The 25,052-nt window shown below is 35.9% G+C and overlaps 1 protein-coding gene across 3 annotated transcripts in view; it reads right to left on the reverse strand.

Annotated features, from left to right (window-relative positions):
• LOC129745053 (somatostatin receptor type 2-like) overlaps positions 1-25,052 on the reverse strand; it is a 326,740-nt gene that overhangs the window by 186,702 nt on the left and 114,986 nt on the right. The window lies entirely within an intron of this gene.

Genomic DNA, 25,052 nt, shown 5'->3' on the forward strand with positions numbered 1-25,052 from the left:
TGAGCAAATTATCATCACAGAATCTGTGTCACAGAACTCAGAATTTTCACAGATTTCACAGATTTTTTTGAATTTTGAATGGATTTCCAAAATAATAATTTATTTGACCAAAATAAAATTTAGATTCCTTTGAATTAGAAAAGGATGAGTCAATCGAGCTAAATTAAGCTTAAAATTTAAAAATGAGATTGCAAATTTTCCTATTTTTTTTATTGCAAAAAAAATTGAAAAATCAGGCAAAATCTGGGCAATTTTTCAAGCTAATTTAAATGTTATTGAAATTCGATATTCGGGACTTAGTATCAACAAATGAGAAATTTAAAAAAAATGTAGAATTGTGGCCCTGGGGTAAGATTTAGAGATTTTGGTTTTAGTTCTGAGTAGACATTGTTACTCTTGAATCGTTTTAGTCGTTCATCAAAATTTTAAAAGCAATTTAATATTTTTTGCTTAGAGAAGAACATTGCGCTAGCCAGACCAAAAACAGTTAAATTACTCTTTTTTATAATAAACATAATTTTTGTTTTAAAACGTCCGCACACTCTCAATCGAATTCGTTTAGCAGTTAGGGATGGCCAAACGATTGGTTTGTTTGGGCCATGTAGATAAAAGAATACTGCTGTTTTCTACGCTATTTAGTTTGAGTTATTATTATTTCTAAAGAATGTATTTGTCCTCCTGTTCTTTTTTTGCATGAATTCTTCCAGGTTCTCGCTCAAAATGTCGATTTTATCATCAGCAATCACACTACATTTCATTCACATTCACATTAAAAAAAATTATTCCCGCACTCTTGAGAAAATTTCAGAAAAAAAATCATTCAAAAATAATAGATTTGGTATTTAAGAAATAGATGGCTTAGTAAAACTGAAAAATTGCAAGTTTCAAAAACTCACTCCAACACTCTAATGCATGGATTAATTATTCGTGGGAAAATCTTCCAAAGGACAAGAGGAAATTTCTGAAATGGAAAATAAAGCTACATGACTGAATACAGATCTTAAACATTGACACAGTTTTAGTTGAATGAAAAAAAGCGAAGAATGTTTCATCGTTATGACTGTGCTCATGATTCTGAGAAAGGGAAAAAAATGAGCAGTGAAAACATACTACCTACTTATGAAGCATTGTATATGATTTACCCATCTTCCACCCACCGGAAAAATTTTACGTTACCATTATTTAAGGGGCACAAAAAAAAGAACACCTCCGACATCGCGAGCACAGTGAGCATAAGTCGGTCAATTTTGATGAACCTTCATTATGCTAAACGACCACCCGAATAAAAAAATAATGATTCATCATTCTCACATTTGAATAAGTTCCAATGCTGGAGTTTATGCGTTTAGGTGTAAATCACCATGGGAAAAAATGAACTTCGGATTTTTTTTTCGTTTCACTGTCCAACGCGAGACAGAACATAAATTTGATTGAGTCCTTCTAGAGATGTATTTTATTGTTTTCTTTCACTGCCAGTAACGAGCTTTGCATAAATGTATGAGCTGTCGTTTTTCCAGTCATAATAATGTTTTGAGAAGAAAGTTGTGGTACGATTTTGAATCAAGTTGAATCGGGGGCAAAAGTGTGACAGCAAGCGAGATTTGGTTTTGATTTCCTGAACGTTTAAATGCAACTTTACTATTCTGAAGCATCCATAACAGCATGAAATCTCAAGGACTGATTATGAATTTCAATATCCTTATATTTAAATTTATATACAAATCGCCCCTTTTCTAATTGTATTTTTTTAAGAATAATAAAATTTTAACAAAGGCCCCTTCCCCCTTCGGGCAAATTCTTTGCACTTTTCAACCGTTACAGAAAATTGATAAAAGAAAATGTACCAATAATCTGTTTGACCTTTTTCATGTTCTCAACAAAAATACAACAAATATCGAATTCAATTTCAAAGTCACGGTACGCTTCATGCGTCCCACGCCATGCCGGGATCTTCTTTTCTTCCAAAGTAGCATCAGCTCGCATCTTAGACAAAAATAAAACGACGCTGCAGAAGAAAAAAAAAGTCAATTACAATTTTCCGGGAGCAATGTTTCCATCCAGTAACCGTGGCTCAGCTAAGCCATTTCAATCAATTTTTCTCAATAAAGCTTATCTGTCGCTACGTACGAGCTAGGGCGGGCATTAGTTTTCTTCTAAGAAGATAAATTTAATGACCTTATATTTTTATCAGAAATATCTTAACTGGATATAATGACATATAGAGGCTCATTTTCGTTGAAGTGTTCGGAGTCCTCTTCGGAAATTGCAGATTTACCCGGGTGAAGCGTGATGATTTTTTTTTTTATTTGAATGGAAAATAAATAGTTTAAACTGAACCATCCTAATGACCTTTATACATCGGGTGTATGATTTCACGCAAAAAAAAAAATAAATCGAAATAAACCACGAAAAATGATCCGCCGTTGCCCAGCAGCTGTTTCGATCACGTTCGACGTACGGCAAACATTTATTTTCTGTTCTGTCACGAATTACGGATTGATAATGTCGCGAGTCATCAAACCAACAGCGAGGGGATGGTTATTTTTTATGTACCCAATCTACCTTAACAAAAAGTTCAGGTATCGTTTGAAAAAGAGACTTTACGTACCGAACCGGCTTAGGAGATTTCGGTTTGTGCCGATTTTATCTATATTGAGCTGATATTATAGCCTCTGGTGCCTTGGAAGCTTTTAAAATTTTTTTACAGAACACAAGAAAGTAAAAACAAGTGAGTCATTAGACTAAGTCGATTTGGGGTCTTTTTTTTCAATTTCTCGAACCCTGGGGACTTTAAAGCTCCGTTTTGTTGTCCAAAAAGTTCGTTTTACCATTTTTTCGAGATTTCATTTCAAAACCTGTACAACTTTTTTACCCACCGTTTAATATCTTTACTTTAACGGTGGACAGCAATTTGAATTTTGGCATGAAATTCAGCCTGATTCTTTGTATATTAGACAATCCAGACAGAAAAATGTACCTTCTTTACCACTTTTCCAATTATAAGCTTCGCATTTGGCTTGATAAAACTCCTCATGCGCCTTATCTTCACCGAATATCTTCACTATCATCAAAATTTTATCCCGCTGCACTCAGGGGAAAATGTTACAAAAAGGCGATTAGAATTGTTTACACCAAAACGACGCATTTTAGACTTTAAGTGTTCTTGCGTCATTTTACCACATTGCAAGTAATTCAAATAAAGCTTTTGATAAAAGTGATTAAATCAGTGCAGTGCAGTGAGACATATTTTGTTTGTGATTTTCATTTTAGAGCTGTCATGTCTTCAGTAAGTTTTTAGATTGTTAAAAGTGTAAGTAACAATTTTGTTCAAGACGTAGAAGCTAACCATAAAAAGTTAGAAGAGTTAAAAAATAAAAAAAAAATATATTTTTTTTCTGTCCAAAAATGTTGGTCCATGAACATATTCATCGGATGCTAACTCAAAAACCCTGCAACGGGAGGCAGTTGGGAGTAATCAAGGTGCTAAGCGTTCACTTCCATCTGTACCGTTGAGCCGTCAACACGTACGCCGGAGCATCGTATCGTTGCTGTGTACCTGCAGGAACATTTTTACATTATTTATTTTTTCCTTACCTGTTTTTCAATCAGCACTTTTCAGTGCTAAAATTATTTTTATTTTCTTTTATTCATATTTTTCTTTTTTCTTTCCAGCATGGGGAAGTCATCAGCCGGTTCAAGGGCCGGAAGAAAACGGATTGCCGAACCTAATTCAGGTTCATCGCCCAAAAAAGTTGAAATTTCCAATTCATTCGATGTCCTTCATAACATCGGTGATGAGGAAATATTCATATTTAATTCTGATAAGAGTACTAAGAAACCTTCTTCTTCTTATACTCTTAAAAACGAAAAGGTTCCACCACTTACGGTCACGATTCCTGACTTCAATGCCTTTCGAAAAGAAATCGTCACTTCCGTCAAGGATGTGAAGATTTCTTTTCAGATCGGCCGAAGGGGAACTACTCGTATTTTGGCGGAATCTTTTAATGATTTTCAAAAAATTTTAAATTATTTGAATAATAAAAAACACCAATTTTTTACGTACGATACTAGAAGTGATCGTTCTTTTAAAGTTGTACTTCGTGGTCTCACCGGCGATCAGACACCGGATGAGATCACAACTGAATTAAATTCTTTGTTAGGTTTTTCTCCGATTCAAGTAATTTAAATGAGGAAAAGAACCAACACGAATAATATCAGTAGTGTTGGTTTTGCTCCTGAGCTTTATTTGATCCATTTTAAAAAGGATCAAATTAATAATTTGCAAATTCTTGAAAAGGCTCGTCTTATGTTTCATTGTCGAGTCAAATTCGAACCTTTTCGAAAATCATCAACCAATTTCCTTCAAAATATTACGCAATGTCGTCGTTGTCAAGCTTTTTGTCACGGCACTAAAAATTGTAGAATGAATGCCAGATGCATGTTTTGCGGCTCATTCGATCCTGAAAAATCTAAATGCCTTTTTGGTGGTGATAAGCCACAAACAGAATTTTTCAAGTGTGCAAATTGCGCAGGTAATCATTCCTCGAATTCGCTAGACTGTCCCATCAGGGCAAAAATTATTGCTTCTAGGAAAAATCCCAAAGTTTCCAGAAAAGTTTCTTCTCCTCCTTCCTCTTTTTCGTCTTCACACGTCGGGCCGGCAAACAACCTGCCTGTTCGCGGTCAGCCTCGGCCTATATTGGAATCACGGCTGGGTAACACCCGAAGTGATTTTAATGTTACCTGTGCTGAATCTGCGCCCCAGACTCGTTGTTTATCGTTCTCAGAGGTGGTTGAAAATGGGTTACCCTCTTCAGGTTTAACTAATAAAAATGGGAAAAAACCAAGTCTCCACGTTCATGCGAAGGCTTGGGAAAATCCCCGAAATTCAAATACTTGTTCTTCTCCTTCATTTTCTGATCCTAACAATTTTGTTGATTTGGGTGAGATTACTGAGGAAAAATTAAAATTTTTGCATCAAAATTTAATGGAAATGATGCAACTTATGTTGAAAGCAAATTCAATGTTTGAAGCTTTCCAAACTTCTTTTAATTATGCTAATAAAATTATTATGACTTTACGATTCCCTCATGGATCCAAATAGATGTTTAAATATTATGAATTGGAATGCTAGATCTTTGCTGGCTAACCAAGATGAATTCTTTTTATTTTTGAAAACTCAAAACATACATATTGCTGCCATCACTGAAACTTTTTTAAAGCCAGACAATAACTTGAAAAGCAATGCTTTCTTTAAAATTTTGCGAAATAATCGACTTGATCGACAAGGTGGGGGTGTAGCTATTGTTATCATTAGTCGTCTCAAATTTAGACTTCTTCCTTCTTACAATACAAAAGTCTTAGAAACAATCACGTGAAGTATTTGGGACTCACACTTGATCGGAATCTTACTTTTAAAAATCACATTGAAGATATTCAATCTAAATGTAATAAATACACTAAATCTCTTTATTCTCTCATCAACAGGAAATCCCGACTGTGCCTGAAGAATAAGATGCTTATTTATAAGCAGGTTTTCCGACCAGCGATAATGTATGCAGTTCCGATTTGGTCTAGCTGCTGCGCGACGAGAAAAAAGCCATCCAGAGGATTCAGAACAAGGTTCTGAAAATGATTTTGCGGCTTCCACCTTGGCACAGCACCGAAGATCTTCATCGGATTGCGGGCATTGAATCGATCGAAAAGATGGCCAACAAAATCATCTACAACTTCAGAGGCAAATCGATGCAGTCTTCCATCGCAGAGATTCGTTCTCTTTATAATAAGTTTTATTTTAGGATAGTGTTTAGTTTTAAGTTTAAAATATTTTTGCCATTACAGGATGTTCTCCTACATTAAATACTTGATTGCGCTCAGCAAGTTTAAATCTTATAAATAAATTTTTATTATCTAGTTAACTATAGGGCTCTGAACAGTTCATTATTGAGCTGAACACCTAATTTAATGTAATAATGTAATATAAATGTAATGATGAATTGATACAAATAAAGACATATTTAAAAAAAAAAAAAAAAGGTGCTAAGCGGATGATTTAGATGCGCCACTCCGAAGAGACCATCCCCCTGTTTAGTGCTTGTCCGGCCAAGAAACCCATCAATAGAGTGGGTGTATTATGTATGGCCCTGGATTACCGATCACCCCACTGTTCCTTAAACCGTCGACTCCAACCAAAGACCTCTGAACAAATTACTTGGAAAATAATAACAACTTCGAAGATAAGGTCTTCGTTGGTCACAAAAATACCAACGCAAAAAGAAAATCAATTTTCTCAAAAATCCTCATTCGACCCACTTTACCCGAACAAATTACTCAAGACTGCTTAGGAGGGAGAATTGGGGGCTGAAAAGCATCGGAAGTCAACCCAATCTTCCAGTTAAAACAACAAAACCCGAAAAAAACGAAATCTTCAACTCATAAATCAAAGCTACTCTACTGCAACAAAGTTTCATTTGACTTGTAGATCTATTATATTAAGCCATCAGAATAGTTTGGTGGTTAGTGGGTGGATTTACATTTAAGATTTTCGATTTTCCAACTACTAGCTGCTACATTTCAGTTTGGGTGTTTCCCCTTAACTCTAAGCGCTTGCAAGCGCTTCCTGGCTTAGTTTATTTCCCTCAGAATTAACGGTGGTAGAGTGCTATTTTGGAATGGCCAATCCATGAATTTTTCCTAGGAAATTCTCATAGTGCGATTATGGGGTTTGGTTGTTGGTGGTTCAATTAATTAACGATCATCATATTATGTTGTCATCATTTCCGGATCGATCTCAGATCCGCTCAAACGAGTTTGGTGAAGTTGCAAAGCAACACAAAAAAATTTGAATTCCAGCGGGGTTCGAACTCGTAATCTCACGCTTGCTGGGTTCGAAAATTGCAGTGACCTAACCGACTGAGCTATCGCACTTGATTGATCACTCGATGATCTAGATGGGTAGTACAAGAAAATGCTGCTGTTGATTTCGGTAATGAGTACTCACTCGTTTGTCGGTTGCTCAAACCTTATTTTTACCCGGAAGAAGCTCGGTTTCCGGGAAAATCCTGATCGTGGGTTCTCCTGGGAATGGATCCACTAAGCTGCTCAGCTGCCGTATCGCGTATGCCGCTTCGCCGACCTACGGGGTTCTTGTCGGTCGAAACGTACCACGCGTTGTTGGGTGGCTCTCGCAATCGGTATCGCTTTCCTGTGGACTTGTCGTTCGGGATTGCAGGGTAATCGGCACCTCCGGTGATCTGTGATAGAAATTAATGAACCACTACGCACTTTGATCGCAATAAAAAAAAACCAATTTCACTTTCTTCAAATTCTGATCGCACTTAAAAAACTAGCACTAATTTGGGATGCACTCGGAGGGAAAGCTGAGGGAAAAAAATAACTTTAAAAACTTGTTGAAGACCTGGTTAATTTTTAAATTAGTACCTCTTTGTACTAATGCACGCGCGAATCTTAATATTATTTCCGATCCTTCCTGCTTCACAGTCCAAAGAAAAGTGGACGAGAAAAGAATCAGCCCTCAGATCAAACTGGTTATTGATCTTCGTGACCGGAAATACGGAATTATTAACGAACTAATAATTACGAACTTCCCCGAAGAAAATCTCTTCTTATTAAAATTCCCTCCTATCTCGAGTCTAATACCGTATTTGTTTTCACCACCCGAAAGTGTTGCACCTTCCAAACTGAAAACTAGCATGAATCGAGTTTTACACCCACCTTTGTTGGTGTACGTGAAATCGGCAGTGTCAACAGAAAACATCAAGCTGTCAAAAATCCATTACAGCTGGTATTTGTTTTCGTTTGACTTCGAAAATTGAAATGAAATTTACTTTAGTTGATCATCATCTTTTAAATAATATGAAAATTTTAGCATGAATTTATATACTATGTTGGATTGTAAAGATTTCAGATTTATTTTGCTTGGTAGATTCGCCTCTGGATCTGATGATAACTGCAATACCGGCTGATGTTTGCTGCTGCTAGACTGCAGTTACCCCAGCTTGAAGGTTCCGGTATTTTGAACGTTTATTCCTCGCAAATACCTCGAGTACCTATTTCCGTTTTCAGATGACAAAAGAAAAATTCTTGAAAGTCAAATTGGCGAACTCAGATCGCGGAAATCGGGGGAGAAAATTTTGCTAACAGACCGAAACGAACGAAATTCAAGCTCCCAATGCGGGTGTAGTCTCGAGCTACCGTTTTTGAAGAGCAACGGGTGGGAATCCGGGACTTGGCGCAACCGAGCATCGTCACCCTAAGGCACAGCTCGAAGCAGAGTAGCTTCGATGCAGCTGAACGTTTCTTGCTGTGGAGACCAACTTATAGGACCCTCCCGAACAAGAAAACTTTTCGGTTTGGGCGATTCCACCAAATCTTTGGGTTGGCCTTTTTGCACTCGGATTTGCTGCTCTTTTTCGGCATCGCCTGGAACCGATTGCAGCAAACCTTCTGGGCACATTTCTTCTTGGGAGCGTTGTTTGCTTTGGAACGTGCCATCCAGGTGAAATTCTCCGCCTCTGTTGGAAACGGCACTGGTATTGAATCCGGAACAAGTTTCCGTTCGTCGGGATAATAAAGAGAAAAAAAACAGCTCGAACGCAATTTTTGCGGTATAGAAATAAACCAACCAGCTGATATTTGTTTACAACGGGAAGCATGTGCTGTCAAAATTCATGATAGTATTGGTGAGAGCGCAAGCAACACCGAATATTTTCAGAGTGTTCCACCGTCCACTTTATGGTGCACTACTAGTGGACTCATCGTGAAAACGAGCATGAAAACAGCAAAAAGTGCACTACCGGTAGTGCCCCGGTGCACCACCACACCAAAACGAATTCTCTATAAGTTCGGGTGAAGCGATATTGATAAGCAGGTTCACCACTACATTCATACTATCCCCGTGCTGGGGTTATTGACCGGGCGCAATTTGCAAAAAATATCTCATTATGGAATTCCTGCATGACGTCATAGGTGGAATTCCCTCGGAAGGAGGGTTGACGCCGTTGAATGCCTCGGTAGGCAGCACTCTCGTGAGTTCCTGGAGTTGGAGACCTCTCTCGGAAGCAGAACTCGCAATCTAATTTTAGATTGAGTAAAACGGGGATGCTCAAGTGAAATATATTCTTTGAAGTCGATATTTATCGAAATGAAATCGGGATGTTCAAGAAGAATATTTTCAGCAAAGTCGATACTGTTACAACCCACTAGACAGATCGTCGTAAACATTACATTACAACAACTATTTTGGGGTCTCACAATAGGAATTTTCTGGATTTTTCACGATCGCATCCCAAAATTTTGTTTGATAGACTCAAAAATTGCTTAACTGATTGTCACAAAATGTAGTTTGTGTAGGTTTATATTACATTACTAGGGAGTTTCACAGAAAATTTTATTTATTTTTATGAATACACTTAAGAGCTATTCACAAAACAAAGATTTTCATTAAGAATTGGAACAAAAACAATTGCCTGTTTTTCAGTTATTTATTATTGGATTCCAGTTTTTTTTCATACAAATGTAGCGTTTTCTTTAAACTTTTAAGAAAACAAAATATGGATAAAATTATTTTTCACGGATCCAAAAGAATTCTCGATTTTTTCTGAAACACGGCTTATTCTTCGTCCATCGTTTAAGTTATCTGATTCCACCAGGCCTTCATCTGATTGATGTTTTTGACAACCTTTCCCTTTGCCTTCTTGAGTCTCCTCTTCATGATTGCCAAGTATTTCTCAATAAGGCGGAACTAGAAGCAGTTGGGTGGGTTAAGGTTTTTCGAAACAAACTGATAAACCATCCTTGAACGTTTTTCCTCTAATGACAGCTTGCCAAATCTGGCCAAAACATCACGGGATGGTCGTGAGATCGAATGAACGACGAAATTCAGCACGGATTTTGGCCACACTAAATCATTATTCTTCTTAAATCTGGATGCACTGTTTATTATACCACAGTGCTCCTAGTGGTCGTATCTGGAATGTTTTGACAGTACCGTCAACTGGGGCAACATGCAACACTTTTCAACTTCAATGGCTTCTAAAATTTTAATGCTTATATACAGATAATCATACCCCTTGTACATCAAAAGTTTTAAGGTTGATGGGACACCAAACTGACGTAGTCAGAAAAATTATTGGTTTTACCAGTTATTTTTAAAATTATGAAAACATGCGATTTTCACCCTTCTAAGAAAAAGGGGTCAGTTGCAACAAACTCTGACATTAATGGAAAATCAAACGAAAACGTTTGAAATTTTATAGTTTTTGATATATTTGTGATGTCATAACGCATAAACCACCAATTGTAGTAATTTTTGGTTTTGTTCGAATTCAATTTTTCATTTTTTTTCTGTCAAAAATGTTTTTCAGAAAAAAGTGTTAATCTGTTGCATACATTTAGGGGTAAAAAATACTACAAAATATTCTATTATCTTAAATCATGTAAATAAATCTTAGGATGGTGGAAATTTTAATGTTAACAAACGCATAGTGCAAAACAATCATATCCCAGTATATTGAAACGCGATTTATGAGATTTAGTTCTGATTTGTATTTTGTTGCATTTTGCCCCAGTCAGCTAACTGAATTATAAAAATATTTATTTAATAAAAATTGGTGATTGTTCGAAAAAAAAATTATACACCGACAGTGTTGGTATCGTATAATGAAAGCAATATTTAGTTTGTAGGTGATATCATTAAGCCAATCCGTCATACGAGGTAAAGTTTTTTACGGCATCGAAAAATGTTAAAATTTGTACATCTATTGCTAGATTTTTAAATTTTTCTATAAGAATCAAAAACTTTAAAAAACTCTTCCACGATGTTATAAACTATGTCATTATCAATTTGATATCATTCAATGATAACTTTATTACAGTATATTGAAATAAAAATTGAATGAGTGTTGTGGTATACAAATGTTGCATCTAACCCTGTTTTTGCATGTTGCCCCGTTTGACAGTACTTTGTTTTGGAATGTTTTCTTTATCAGTGCTGAAAACTTAAATACGAATCGATTCGTTAAAAAAAAGTTGCACGTGATGGAAGCCGCGAAGCGAAAATTTATTTTGGGCACCCACGTCAAAAACCCGACGCGGTCAGGTTCAAAAATCGCGAAATCGTTAAAAATGGTCAAGCCGACCGTGTGCAGCGTTCTCAAACGCTTATGTCAGAGGGATTCGTCTGCGCGAAGGAATACGATCTTATCGGGCCAACCGGACATTGAAGCTGAATGTAGTAAACAAAGGACGTGCTCGGAAGTTATACAACAAGGTTTTAACGAAGTACGACGGAAGCATCCTCATGGATGACAAAATTTACGTGAAGATGAATTTTGGGCGGCTTCTTGGTCAAAAAACTTATAAATCCACTGGTCGGGGTGATGTCCCTGGCAAGTTCAAATTCGTTTTTGTCGATAAGTTTGCAAGAAAGTGTTTGATCTGCAGCTGCGGACGAAAAACCCCGGTTTTGTGACAAACAAGACCATGGACTCCAAGAATTACAAGGATAAGTGCCTTAAAAACGTTTTTTTTTTTTCGTACATTAGATCTCACAAAGGACCAGTGAAGTTTTGGCCAGATTTTGTAAGCAGCCACTACAAAAAAGAGGTACAACAGTGGTATCGGGTCAACGGGGTGGATTTTGTCGAAAAGGACATCAACCCACCCGACTGCCCTCAATTCCGCCCTATCGAAAAATATCGGACAATTATCAAGCAGAAGATGAAGAAGAATGGTAGGACGACTCGTGATGCAACAGTGATGAAGAGATTATGGAACAAAATGGCCGCTGAGGTCAGCAAACAGGGTGTTCGAACTATTATGAGAGGTATTCGATGAAAAGTTCGAAATTTTATCAAAACCACATCGGAATATTTTTTTTATTATCTATTATATAAAATTCTCTTGTAACGGTGTTTGTAGTACTACTCCTCCGAAATGACCCAAACGATTCGAATGAAATTATTTTTAGAATATTCTGTAGTCATGCGAATCGGTTTATATCGAATAAAAATGACAAAAAGTTGCATCATTTGTCCGCAATAATTAAATTTGTAGTTTTTTGAATGAAATGAAAGTCATGGCTTCCATTTTTTCGAGATATTTTTTTCCTTTGGGCGGTTTGTTATTCATCTCCAAGGTCGAGGCGTCGCGACCTGACGTCGTTAGAAGATAGTAACTATGGCATAGCATACTGATCAGTGAGAATATTTTGGCGCGTATTTCTCAACCAAGCATATTTTCAATGCAAGTGGTGGCGATATGATGCCTTGATGTGATTTTTTTTGTTCTTGATTCCTAGCTCACATGGTTATGAATGACGCCTAGATGTGACTCAGGTTGACATTTTGCTGATCGAATAAAACATATACATAATGTTTGTTTCAGACTTGTAAACCATCGACATTTTCTCTGACAGTCGCACAGCCTGCTTTTATCAGTATCATTGTTCGTGCCATCAAACGAATGCGACCGAAAACTTGCCGAACAGTCGACTACCATCAAACGAAACGACATTCATTCTTCTTTGTGTGATTGTCGAACGAAATTTCGTGTCTTAGTACACGAGAGGGATAATTTGATGGTCAAACGACCATCATTCCCGACAGTTTACGACATCGCCTATCTCTTTCACGCAGCAGAATTTACAGACTCAATAAGCATATGCAATCTTTTCTATTCACTCCCTCCTGTTGAAAAAAAAATGCGTCACTCTGCAGCGCCGGGTGATGTTTGGATGTGTTGGTCGAGCAATGTGGAATGATTATCTCGATTATCTACGCAAGAGGGATGACAGTCAAACGACTAACCACAAAAAAGATCAAAATTTCGTTTGACATTTTTTTGCTCTCCGCTCAAACGATTGCGCTCTCCACGATTGTCACGAACGATGTGTGGTGATGGTCTCCGGAAAAATTCAAACGATGGTGACCAATTACAAGCCTGGTTTGTTTTGCCAAAATCTGAAATTGAAAAGTCAGGCATCCATTTTTAGTGATTTTCTTTTCTTCGAGGGGTTTGTTTTTCGTCTCCATGGGCGAGGCGTCGCTAGCAAACGTCGTTGCAAGATAATAGTAACCAAAGCATACTGTTCATTGATCGCTGGAAAAATTTAAAAATTAGGCGCCTATTTCTCAACCAAGAACTTATATTTCTTATGCACGTTGGGGCGATATGCAACCTAGATGTGTTTTTCCTTACTCATTTGTACACAGCACATGGTAATAAATGACGCCTAGATGTGACATGGATTGATTTTTTATCGATCGAATCAAAACCATATAAACGATTTCAAATATTAAAACAATTTTTAATTAGTGTTAATCTACTTAAATTAACACTAATTAAAAATAAATTGTAAAGATATGAATTTGGTGATGATAAATAGAAAATAATGACACTTTTTGGACGTTTGAAAATAAGAAATTGGGAAGCTTTACATTCAATTTCGTATAATCCGATACGCCTAGAACGCTGGACACATTAACTGAACGAGAGTCTGTTCTTTGAAATAGATTAGATAGGATTGAAGATTTTAAAGGCCGAATGAACTTTTTGATTTTTTGCAAACGTAAGTTGAAGTTATCAATAAAATAATCTACTTTTCTATAACAAAAAGTGAGGATATGAATTTCCGGAAGAATTTTCAATTAAGAAAGTAAACTAGAGCAAGTGCCAACTTTCAACTTTTACGAAAAGTGTATACATTAATTCTTCATCTAAAAATTGTTGGGGCCAAAAAAAACTATCTGATTAAATAAACTCAACTCTTTTTTTTTTTAAATCATTCATCAAAAAACTGTTTACACGTTTACTGTTTGTTTACACACAATTCAAGTACGAACTTAACATGAAAAGTATGTTTTTGTTTAACATATTTTGGCTACATAGAAGAGACTTTTGATTCACTTCTTTGTTGAAATTTTTTTTTGTGATTGATATTCCAGGGGCAGCAGATTTTTATGATGAACTTTTAATATGACCTGAAAGTGTTAAAAGTAATATAAATTCATGTAATTTCTTTGGTGGAATAAGTGAAAACGCGCCATTTAGCAATGAAACATCTACAATTCAAGAATTTTATCTCCAAAATGGCCAGAAAGGATATCCCGACTGTTGAGTCTGAAGCGGATATTCAAAATTATTATAAAGGTCTTTGTAAATCAAGGTCTTTTGGTTGAACAGCATTCAGTGAAATTGAAGTACCAAGCATTAATTTTTTTCCGGAGAAAAGATAGTATATATCAATGAAAGTTGATAAAACAGACAAACAAGAACAAGTATTAAATTCATTTTAAAGTCTTTTCACTGACGCATCTGAAAAAGACCTATGTGTTATCACTTGCCCCAATAAATGATACAAATGTATACTTCGATATTTCTTTTTGTCAACATAACTTATATTTTTTTTGAAAATATGATTTTTTACAGAAAATATGAAAGTTGAACTGTGGTGATATTCGTTTGCATTTGCCCCTATGTTTCATTTTTGAAATGAACTCACGAAACCATCAAAGCCTGAACAGATTATTTCATTTTGATCTATTAAATTTTAAAAAATCTGCTTTTCTATTAAATGTTATTAATCTTAAAAATATGACATAATCCTAAATGAAATCAAAGGAACTAATTTGCATTTTTTGCTTGAATAAAAAAAAGGAATTTGCAGTATACAAAATCGTCAGATTTAATGCCATGACAAATGCTGTTTGGGAACATTTTAAGTTGAAATGTGTAAAGTCTATAACTTAAGTATCAGGCGAAACTTTTTGGAAATGATTTTGGTGAAAATATGGATTTTAATTCAAACTGCTTTGAAGCATGAGGATGATGAATAAAAAGCTGTTTGAAAATGGTTAGTAAAAAATCTTTTCTTATGTGTTTCAATTATTCAGCTCTTAAAAATACACCATCCAAAGCTAATTGGGAGCTGAAAGCGCTGCGTTAAGCAAAATATTCGGAAAACACTTCAAAAATTTTCCAAAGATTCATAAGCAATATATTCCAATAAATGAGATACTTTTTATTTCGGTTTAAACCTTATTGTGAACTCGAACAAAACGGAATAAATCACTAAATGGAATACAGCAAATGGAACATACATATTATCAACATACAGTTATTTATGGAACAAGTAACAAAAAATGGATTTTAAAAGACCCGTTGATTTAAAATTCTATGGTTTAATTTTGATAGAATTAAGCGGGACGATTCGAGTAAAGGGAAAGAAGGGAAATGTTAAAAAAAAAACTAGGAAAAATTGAAAATGGACGCCAAGTTTAACATGGTAAGACGAAGTTTACCGGGTCTGCTAGTTTTTTCTATAAATTGCAATAAAAAATCTACATTTTGAGTATAAAACATTTTTATTTCTTTTACATAGCTCCAGGATAGACCCGTTTTAATGCATCCAGATTTAAGATGATCAAGAAGGTGCTTTATAGGTGAAAATGAAAAATAGATATACGCCACTTCGGCAAACCACGGCAGTATTCATAAAGTTGTTTACTACGCGCGCACAGATTTTTTACCATTAATTTATCCAAAATTTATTTCTATTTGAATAGTTTCAAACGTCTTAAAAACGGTTTAACTTCATTGAATGTCAATGGTAAAAAATCTGTAGGCACTTCCAAAATGCGTAAACATCAAATCAAAGGAAAAAACACCAAGGTTTATTGCCAAAAATATAATAACATCGGCCAACACTTACCTGACACAAATTTGTTGGGTCATTACTAACGAGGGATTTCGCACAGCGAAATACTAATTTCTCAACCTCTGCTCATGCCTGACACAGACAGTTTAGCGGGAAATAAATTCCACAACAATAGCAATGGCGCAACAATCCCCACCAAATTAACCCCCCATATAACGAACGACTTCTGCCACGAATAATGTTGACGCAAAGCCGGACGCCCCAGCACAAATCACCCTTTTCTGACATTCGGAATGTCATCCAAGTGAAATTACCATCGCCAGTCAGCCAGAAGTCAGGAACCGATTGCCATAAATACTTGGTATCCAGGCATACCCCAACTGTTGCCGGTCCAACTTTTGTCGTTTTGTCGATACTTTCGATGGTTTTCTGAATGGATGGATGGAACGAAACGTTATCTGCGAATCCCCTAAACATGGAACTATGGAACGATAACGACGACATGATGACGACTGCCTTATCTGATGAATTTTTCCCTGGCTCCAAGGGGGAAAAAGGATGCCCATAATATCAATCCTCATTGATGGTCATATTTTATTATGCTTCCGTTTTTACTCCGCTTTTCCTCACGTTTTCGTCATGCAGCTCGGTTTTCGGTTGTGTTTACTCACTGTCAGCTAAACTACATAGGAATCAGCTGGCGCTTTCCGATGACAGAAATGTGATATACTGTTGCCCATTGATAACGATATTTTATTAAATTATTTGTTTGAGCAGGTTTCATACAGCGATGGAATTCCGGTGATTGGAATCGACAGGTATGGGATTGTTATCGGCTGGTAATTGGAATACCAGTAAAGCAGTCATGAAAGTTGAACGAAACTTTCGTATGTGTGGATCGCAATTGTCCTTCTGACAATTCAATGGCATAACAAAATTTTAAACAAATCACGTAACACCTGAAAGTGTCATGACAGAAATTTAGAGAGATTTCACAAATTGTTTTTCATACATATTCATAAGTAATTTATTAAATGTAATTTTTTTTTATTAATCAAAATAAAGTTCTTTAATTTTTTTTTATTTGAAGAAGCCGAAATAATTATTAGTTTAAATTAACAAAAACAAAAACTAGGGAATGGATGATCGAAATCAGAAATTTCGTATCGATTTACCAAACTAACCTCTGATATTCTAAAAATTTAATTTTTTTTACCAAAAATCATATCTGAAATTTCAAATTTTCATTATACAAAACATCCCTAACCTGAAACCCTAGGATAGCAAATTTCACTTCATTCCGTCCGTTCGTTTATACGTGATGGTATTATAAAGAAAACGCCTTCATTTGTATAAATAAGATCGGAGAAAATGTTTCATAATATTTTTAAGGAAAGCGGGCTTTCAAACAACAAACAAAGTCGGATTATGAAGCATTTTCAACACTCCTGTTATTCATGGAGAAGTGTTTTAATAATGCTTTCTTCTTATAACAAAAAACATTTTTCATAATAATTGAGATTCATAAAATTGTTTTATGACGTGAATGCATTCTACCAATGAACACCTTCTTTAATGAGAGTTTGTTGCTTTTCATTAGTGAGTCTTATAGAATCAGAAAATGTCATATTACTTCTGGGCATCCTTAAAGTAATTATTTTTTTTATTTATTTACATAATATTCCGTCTCATGACATAACTTGACAAACATAATTCCTAAAATTCACTCGGTCCATGGTAACCGTTCTCCAATTTCTCGGACACCCCACGTTCGCCAGATCACGCTCCACTTGGTCTAACCACCTTGCTCGTTGCGCCTCCGCTCGTCTTGTTCCTACCGGACTCGTAGCGAACACCTGTTTTGCAGGCCAGTCGTCCGGCATTCTCGCAACATGTCCAGCTCAGCGTATCCGGCCAGCCTTAACCACCTTCTGGATACTGGATTCGCCGTAGTGTCGTGCGAGCTCGTGGTTCATCCTTCGCCTCCACACTCCGTCCTCCTGCATGCTGCCAAAGATGGTTCTTAACATTCGTCGTTCGAATACTCCGAGTGTACGCAGGTCCTCCTCGAGCAATATCCATGTCTCGTGTCCGTAGAGAACAGCCGGTCTAATGAGCGTCATATACAGGTTACACTTCGTGCGAGGACTAAGTCTTCTCGACCGCAGTTGCTTGTGGAGTCTACTATGGACACGACACGACTTCCGCTGATAATTCGCTTACGGATCGCATGGCTGGTATCATTGTCTGCGGTCACCAGTGAGCCGATATAGACAAAGTCTTCGACTATCTCCAGCTCGTCGCCGTCGATCGTGACCTTGTTATTACTAGACAAGCGGGTTCGGTCGGTCTCGGATCCGCAGGCCAGCATGTGCTTCGTCTTGGACGTATTAATCATCAACCCAATCCTTCCTGTTTCGCGTTTCAGTTTGCGATAGATCTCCTCCACCGTCGCAGATGATCTGCCGACTATATCAATGCCATCGGCAAAGCAGATAAGTTGACTGGATCTGTTGAAAATCGTGCCCCGCATTTCGCCCACCGCTCGTCGAATAACACCTTCTAGCGCCACGTTGAACATCATGCAGGATAGACCATCGCCTTGTCGAAGACCTATGCGCGATACGAATAAACTCGACAATTCACCCGAAATCCGACCACAGCACTGCGTTCCATCCATCGTCGCCTTGATCAGTCTGATCAGCTTCCCGGAAAAGCCGTTCTCGTCCATGATTTTCCTTAGAGTATTAGTAGGTACGAAAAAAACATTTGATGAAAATTGTTTTGCAGATGGATCCAAAACTGTAATACGTTTTTTTGCGAAACGTGTTTTTGATTCAGAAGTTTGCCACTATCAGTTCCAAATGCTAGCTATACGTATTGAATACCGCCCAGCAAACATTTATGAAGGTATAACGCAGGAACATCATAATTATTCAAACAAATATACCAGATAAAAAGATTGTATTAAACTTACCAAAATAGCATATAGCTACAAAAGTGGAGGCGATATATCTACATTGACAAGATTCCAACGATTCGATTTTCCAACAAAAAGCAAAATAAACGAAAAAAAAAATATTTCCTCGACCGAGATTTGAACTCCAGTCCTTCGAGTTCGCTGTCAGGTATCTTACCACGATGCCAACTCATCAGATGATATGGTTCACGCTATAGCTCTATATGTGAGATTTTCTTTTTACGAACCGGTCAAAGGAAGAGACCGGAGAGAATGTCGATTGAAGGGCCGCCCATTTATCGTAAATCAGTTCACTCAAATCGTAAATGTCGAATTAACATATTCTCAGCTTTTTGGAGACATATTTACGAACTGACTAAACTGCTATCCGATTCAATTTTCTTTGGGCAAAGCTTGTCGTAAATGAATGATAGAATATCACTCAGTACCAAGGTGTTTACGATAGTTATTAAAAATCTCTTGATATTCGATTTGGATTATCATTTCTATTACGATTTCATGTTAGCTGGGCGTAATAATTATATTTTCTAATGTAAAATTTAATCAATAACCCATAGAAATATAATCTAAAATGCATAAAAAAATAGAAAAAGTATTGCTCTAAACTACTAATAGAGTTGCTCCATAGTTTCGTTGGCGAAGTATAAAGATATCGCCTAAAACTGTACTCACTCGCTTGTATTTAAAGTTTAGTGCTCTATAATCGAAACAAAAAAAGTGGTTCTTTTAAGAACGGGTCACTTTCTTTTACTGATAGCTCAGTTACTAGTAAATAATCGTACATTCAAAATTCTGACAGCCTTTTACTACCTGTGAAAAGAGTTATCCGACCTATTTTTCACTAAATTTAAAATTCAAGCGTTTTTGAGATATTTACGATGCGAGAGAAAAAAATTTGCACATTTTCCTTCAAAATCCACCACTATTAAATTGATATCTGGCAAAACCGTTGATTATTCAAAGAATAACTGTGTGAGAGTGGTGGAAAAATATGCAAAAATCGTCAAAAATTTCCACAAAGTTCAAATCTAGCATTGTAGTGAAGCAGATGATCGGCAACGGTTAAGGGTCATCAAGAAAATCAAGACTAATTCCAGAAATTTAAATTTTGAGTAAACGAAAAACCAAATGTAGATCGCTGAAATGTCCTACAATTTTATCTCCTATAAACTGAAAGTGTTGCCTAGCTAGGAATATTAAAACACAACCTCAAAAAAACAATTTTTTGCTAGTTCCAGAGCTCTTAAGCTGTAAGCCGGTACCTAAATATTTCAAACAAATTCCAGCGGTTGAATCCTGTACCATGTTTGCTAGTGGCAAAGTCTCTAGAATATTATAGTATGTATTTGCTGTTTTTTTTTTTAAATATAATGATTTGCCAAGATTCTGCTCCTATGAAAAAAACTACAATTTTCTAAATGAAAACTTTGGTTTTCGCTGTTTTTAAAAGCCTAAAAAGAATAATCTTATATGTACTCTTCGCAACCAACGATCTGTATACTAACCGATTATACTTTAAGTTCAATCTCATGATGATTTTACTTCGTTATTGTCAGATTACTTACTTACTTAATGATCCCGCGCCGATCCTCCGGTGCATAGGGCCGTGTCAGATCGTCACCATAAACTCCATTAAAAACGCTTTACAGTGGCCTAAAAATAATCAAGTTTTGTTAATTTCAAAACAGCTATAAATTGCCCTCAGTTTCTTTTAAAAAAGAGCAGTATTGGATCGAAAAGTAGCAAAAATTAAAAGAGGAGGATGCAGCTACCAAAAATACAGATTACGTATGTACTTTGCGTAATCTGTATTTTTGGTAGCTGCATCCTCCTCTTTTAATTTTTGCTGAAAAAAAAACGATTAATATCATGACTGATAAAAGTGTGAACTGGCCGATGGGTACCCAAGAATAAAGTTGAAATATTCTTACAAAAAAAATCGATCAATATTTTTTTTTTAATTTTTTTTTCATGAATTATCATAAGATTAACGTCATTTTCTTCATAGAAAGTATTAAGATGAAACGAATGGTTTTTTAGATGCACGCATTCTAATCCCATTTTCATTTTCCATTTTCATTTCCATAGTTTTTTTTTATCAATGTTTAAATAAATTAACCAAATTTCACTGTCCTAATAATTGGATTTATGCTTTTTTTTAAATTAAGAATGATCTTGTTCATCAAATCTAAATTTTTGTGTTCAGAAACATAATCTTCTTGAAATCCTATATCTATATATATATGTATATATAAAAAGCAATTTCTGTATGTTTGTTTGTCCTCTATAGACTCAGCCGTCTTAAGAGCTAGAGGTCTGAAATTTGGCATGGATGCTCATTAGGACCAGGAAGGATGAAAAATGTTTTCAGATTTTCGGATGACCCCTTCTGAAGGGGGTCGTCCATACAAGACAAATATTGTTTTCGCGATACTGACGTTACTTTTCGTCGGATTGTGTTGAAAATTTGCACATGAGTGTTTTGAAAGACGAGCAATCGATTTCAGGTGTCAAATTTTGTGTAAGGGGTCAGCCAAAGGGGTCTTCCATATTAACTCTTCGCTGTTTTTGCGATTTTTACGTTATTATACATCGTATTCAGATGAAAATTGGTACACGATTGTTTTGAGTGACGTGCAATCGATTTGGGGTATCAAATTCAGTGTAAGGGGCCGGCAAAAGGGGTCGTTCATATAAAATTTTCAGTATCTTAGAGATATTGACGTTTTTATACATCGGATTGGGATGAAAATTTGCACATAGGAGTTATTAGGGACAGACAACTGATTTCACTTATCCAAACTAAAATCAGGGGTCGGCCAATGGGCTCGTCCATGTTAACTATTCACTGTTGATGCGAGATTGTCGTTATAATACATCGGATTCAGACGAAAATTGATACACGAGAGTTTTGAAAGATGAGCAATGGATTTCAGGTATTAAATTCAGTGTGAAGGGCCGGCAAAGGGGGTCGTCCGTATAAACCATTCAATAGTTTTGCAATATCGTCGTTATTATACATCGGATTGGGATGAAAATTGGCACACGGTAGTTTTCAGGGACGGGCAATCGATTTCAGAAGTCAAATGTTTTGTCAGGGGTTGACGAAAGGGGTCGTCCATATAAATCATTTTTTCACTATTTTTAGCAATATTGACGTTTTTATACAATGGATTGCTTTAAAAATTTGCACACAGGAGTTTTGAGGGAAGGGTGATTGATTTCAGATTTCAAAGATTATATAAGAGCCCCCGAAATGGGTTTAACTTTTTGGCAATAATTGCATTGTTATGCAATGATTTAGTCGAAATTTATACACGTGGTTTTTTGGCACGGTCAATTGATTTCTGATTTCAAATTTAGTAGCAGACGAAAGACGAAGTGATCGTCCAATATTTTTGCAATTATTACTTAACAATTAAATTAGAAGTGCAACTGGAAAATGCTTGGCAAATGGCAATTGACTTTCATACTAACTGTTCATGACATATTCCAAGTTAAAAGCGAAACGGAGTTTGTATGGGATCATCTAGTTCTTGATAAGATAAACATGGTACGATCCCCTATATTTATTATTTTATTTTTTTCTATCTTGAATCGATCATGATTTTTAATAAACCTTTGATTTAAAGTGACAACTTCAAAGTTAAATTTAATTGGACTTCGTTAACCTAATTAGTACTTGATTTCCGATCCGGAAAATATTTACCTAAAAACTAGAAATTTCTTATTTTAATTTTTATCAGTTTTTTTATTGATCAATCAATATAATCCTTTGATGATAAATTAAACACACAAATTTATAAAGTTTTAATAGTGAAATTCAAAAATGGTTGATGGTTTCTTTTATTTTATGTCCATTTTTGATGTTAATATTATTTCAAACTGAATTTGAATTTTTAAAAACGCCTCTTTTTTCTTCATTTCTAAATTGTTATTCCGAATGTAAAGATTGTTTTAATGTAGGGTTTTGTCGACAAGAACCAGCAAGTTCACGAGAAACTTGCAGTTGAGTAAGATGCATATTTACTCGACATAGTAGTTTAAAATAAAAATTTAACAAAAAGTCTCTATGAACATCCGTTATTGTAGGAATCGTATCTCTTTTACTGTTATTGAATAGATTTCAAGTAACCCCCCTTTATCCTTCGTAACACATACTTTTCAGATTTATTATCCGAAATCCACAAACCGTAACAAGCTGTTATACCCTCTCCCGCGCTAAACGCGTTACGCAATATTTGAATGTGGTCCCTTACAACTTTTCTTGCTGGCGGACAAAAATGAAGACAAATTTTATTTGTTTTCATTATCAAATTACAATATTTCTCGCGAATTTAAACAATGTAGAAACACATGAAAGGATTGGCAACATTATAGCGGTGCAGATAATTTGTACCAATATTTCTAAGCTTTTTTAATTTTAGCCAGGGTGACCAATATCTTCGAGATTGAACAACATAACATGAAAACATTACATAAAAATTTGCTGAAAATATGGATGAGTTTTGTACCTGAAAATTTTTAAACATCAGGACCTGAAAAATCAAACTATTACTCAAATTGATTCAGTCTGATGCCATGTGTCATTCGTTAAACTATATTTTTTCGTTTGCCAGACACTTATGAATCCTTATTCAAAAAAAAAGAAAAGTTTTTAAATAAAAAGAACTGACAAATTGATCATTTAATTGTCTGGTTGTAATTTTTGAAGTCCCTATTGATGTAGTTTTTGCAGTAATTTGATTTAAAAGTAACTTTTTTGCCCTAGTTTTTTGCCTTATGGTAGCTTCTAGTTTAAGTAAAGGGTGTCCCACATCAAATTGCATCACTTTGCAAACTTAGCAGTGATGCAATTTGATGTGCGGCACCCTTTACTTAAACTCATATCAATACGCAGGCGAAACGTTCAATTATAGGTTTTAACATTGTTCAACTGTTAATTTTTTTTTATTATTATTATAGGTCACCGAATGCGTTTGAAAGTTTGAATGCGTTTTTATTCCAAAATAAACCATATGCGAGCATTCGACGTCTTCAGTATGCTGCATCTGAAAAAAAACGTATAAATTATTAGTGTTCTAGAGCGAATCGTGTTGAGAAAACTGGAACAAAAGCAAAAGACACAACGACAAACAACTATAAATTTTAGTAACGTCATTCCACTCATAAACCATATGCTCTGGGCCCAGACAAGAAAAGTTATTGAACCCAAATCGATCAAGTGCAATAAAAACTTCACCCTCTTTCCAAGAGTCGTTTCGTACTAACATGGAACGCGCTCAACATGGCCAAGTCTCGCTCAAAGAGCCTCCTCCCAATGGCCATGGCATGTCGTCGTCCTTTCGAGAATCCACTGAACTGGGCCAAGTTGTGCCTTAAGATGGCAAAACAATCTTTGGAGATAACTATCTTCAAGAAGCACACAAACCCATCCAGTTACTTATACACCATTCGATTTGAACAACACACACTTTTCTTCGGAAGGAAGACTTCTGCTGCATCGGCCTTAGTGCAGAAACCATAGAACCAAAGTTATAGGTTCGTCGTCCGAATCCTAAAAAGTGCATGGAAAACAATCATCGATGGGTGGCGAAAAACTTTCCTATCTGCGGATGGTCTTTGGCACTCAACGCCCCTCCCCTTTTTTTTCTTTCCTCAACTCCCTCAAAGCTGGAAGGATCTCTAAGAAGCAGCACATATCCAGACACGAACTTCCTTCACTCCCGATACCGAATGGAAGGAAAGGAGTAAAACTTTACGATGCACACCCGTGATTGTTAAAGTTCTCTAAAATGGTGAAGTTTTTTTTTCTTTGGTTTACTCCGCTTAACTCTTCCCCACTCAACTGGGCATCTCCTCTCGAAGAAGGGTAACACACTTAGTCATTTCTTATTTTTTCTATTATCATTATTATTTTGCCGTAGTATTTCCACTTTCTCCCGGTCAACAACTGACCTGGTGCGAGGATGAGTAGGTACAGAAAAAATCATAAACAAAATTAACTTTTTCCATTTGCTGGTCTGCTTCAGCTTCTGTTTTTCGCCTCTGGCAAGGATTTTTCATTGTTTTTAGTGGCTTTCTTTGACAACTTGGTGTTCAAGTTTATTTTTCTGTTCTGTGGTTAGCTAATAAATTAAGAACTGCTCTTAATGCTGTGTTCCATGGGACTGTTTCGAAACCAATGAAAATCCTTTTTTTTCGCCTATAAAAGGGCAAGTTTTGATATAATAATTAGTATTGATAGAGACAGTATTGTGATGAACGTTCTGAGGGAAATGTCTAGGGCTAGAATTTCCAGAATAACTGTTAAAACAAAAAAAAAATATTGATTTAAAATCTACAAGATCTACTCAAAATGCGAAAGCTCTCTGCAAACAATTGTAATAAAGCTTT

The sequence above is a fragment of the Uranotaenia lowii genome, chromosome 2, assembly GCF_029784155.1.
Source record: "Uranotaenia lowii strain MFRU-FL chromosome 2, ASM2978415v1, whole genome shotgun sequence".
Taxonomy (NCBI): Eukaryota; Metazoa; Arthropoda; class Insecta; order Diptera; family Culicidae; genus Uranotaenia; species Uranotaenia lowii.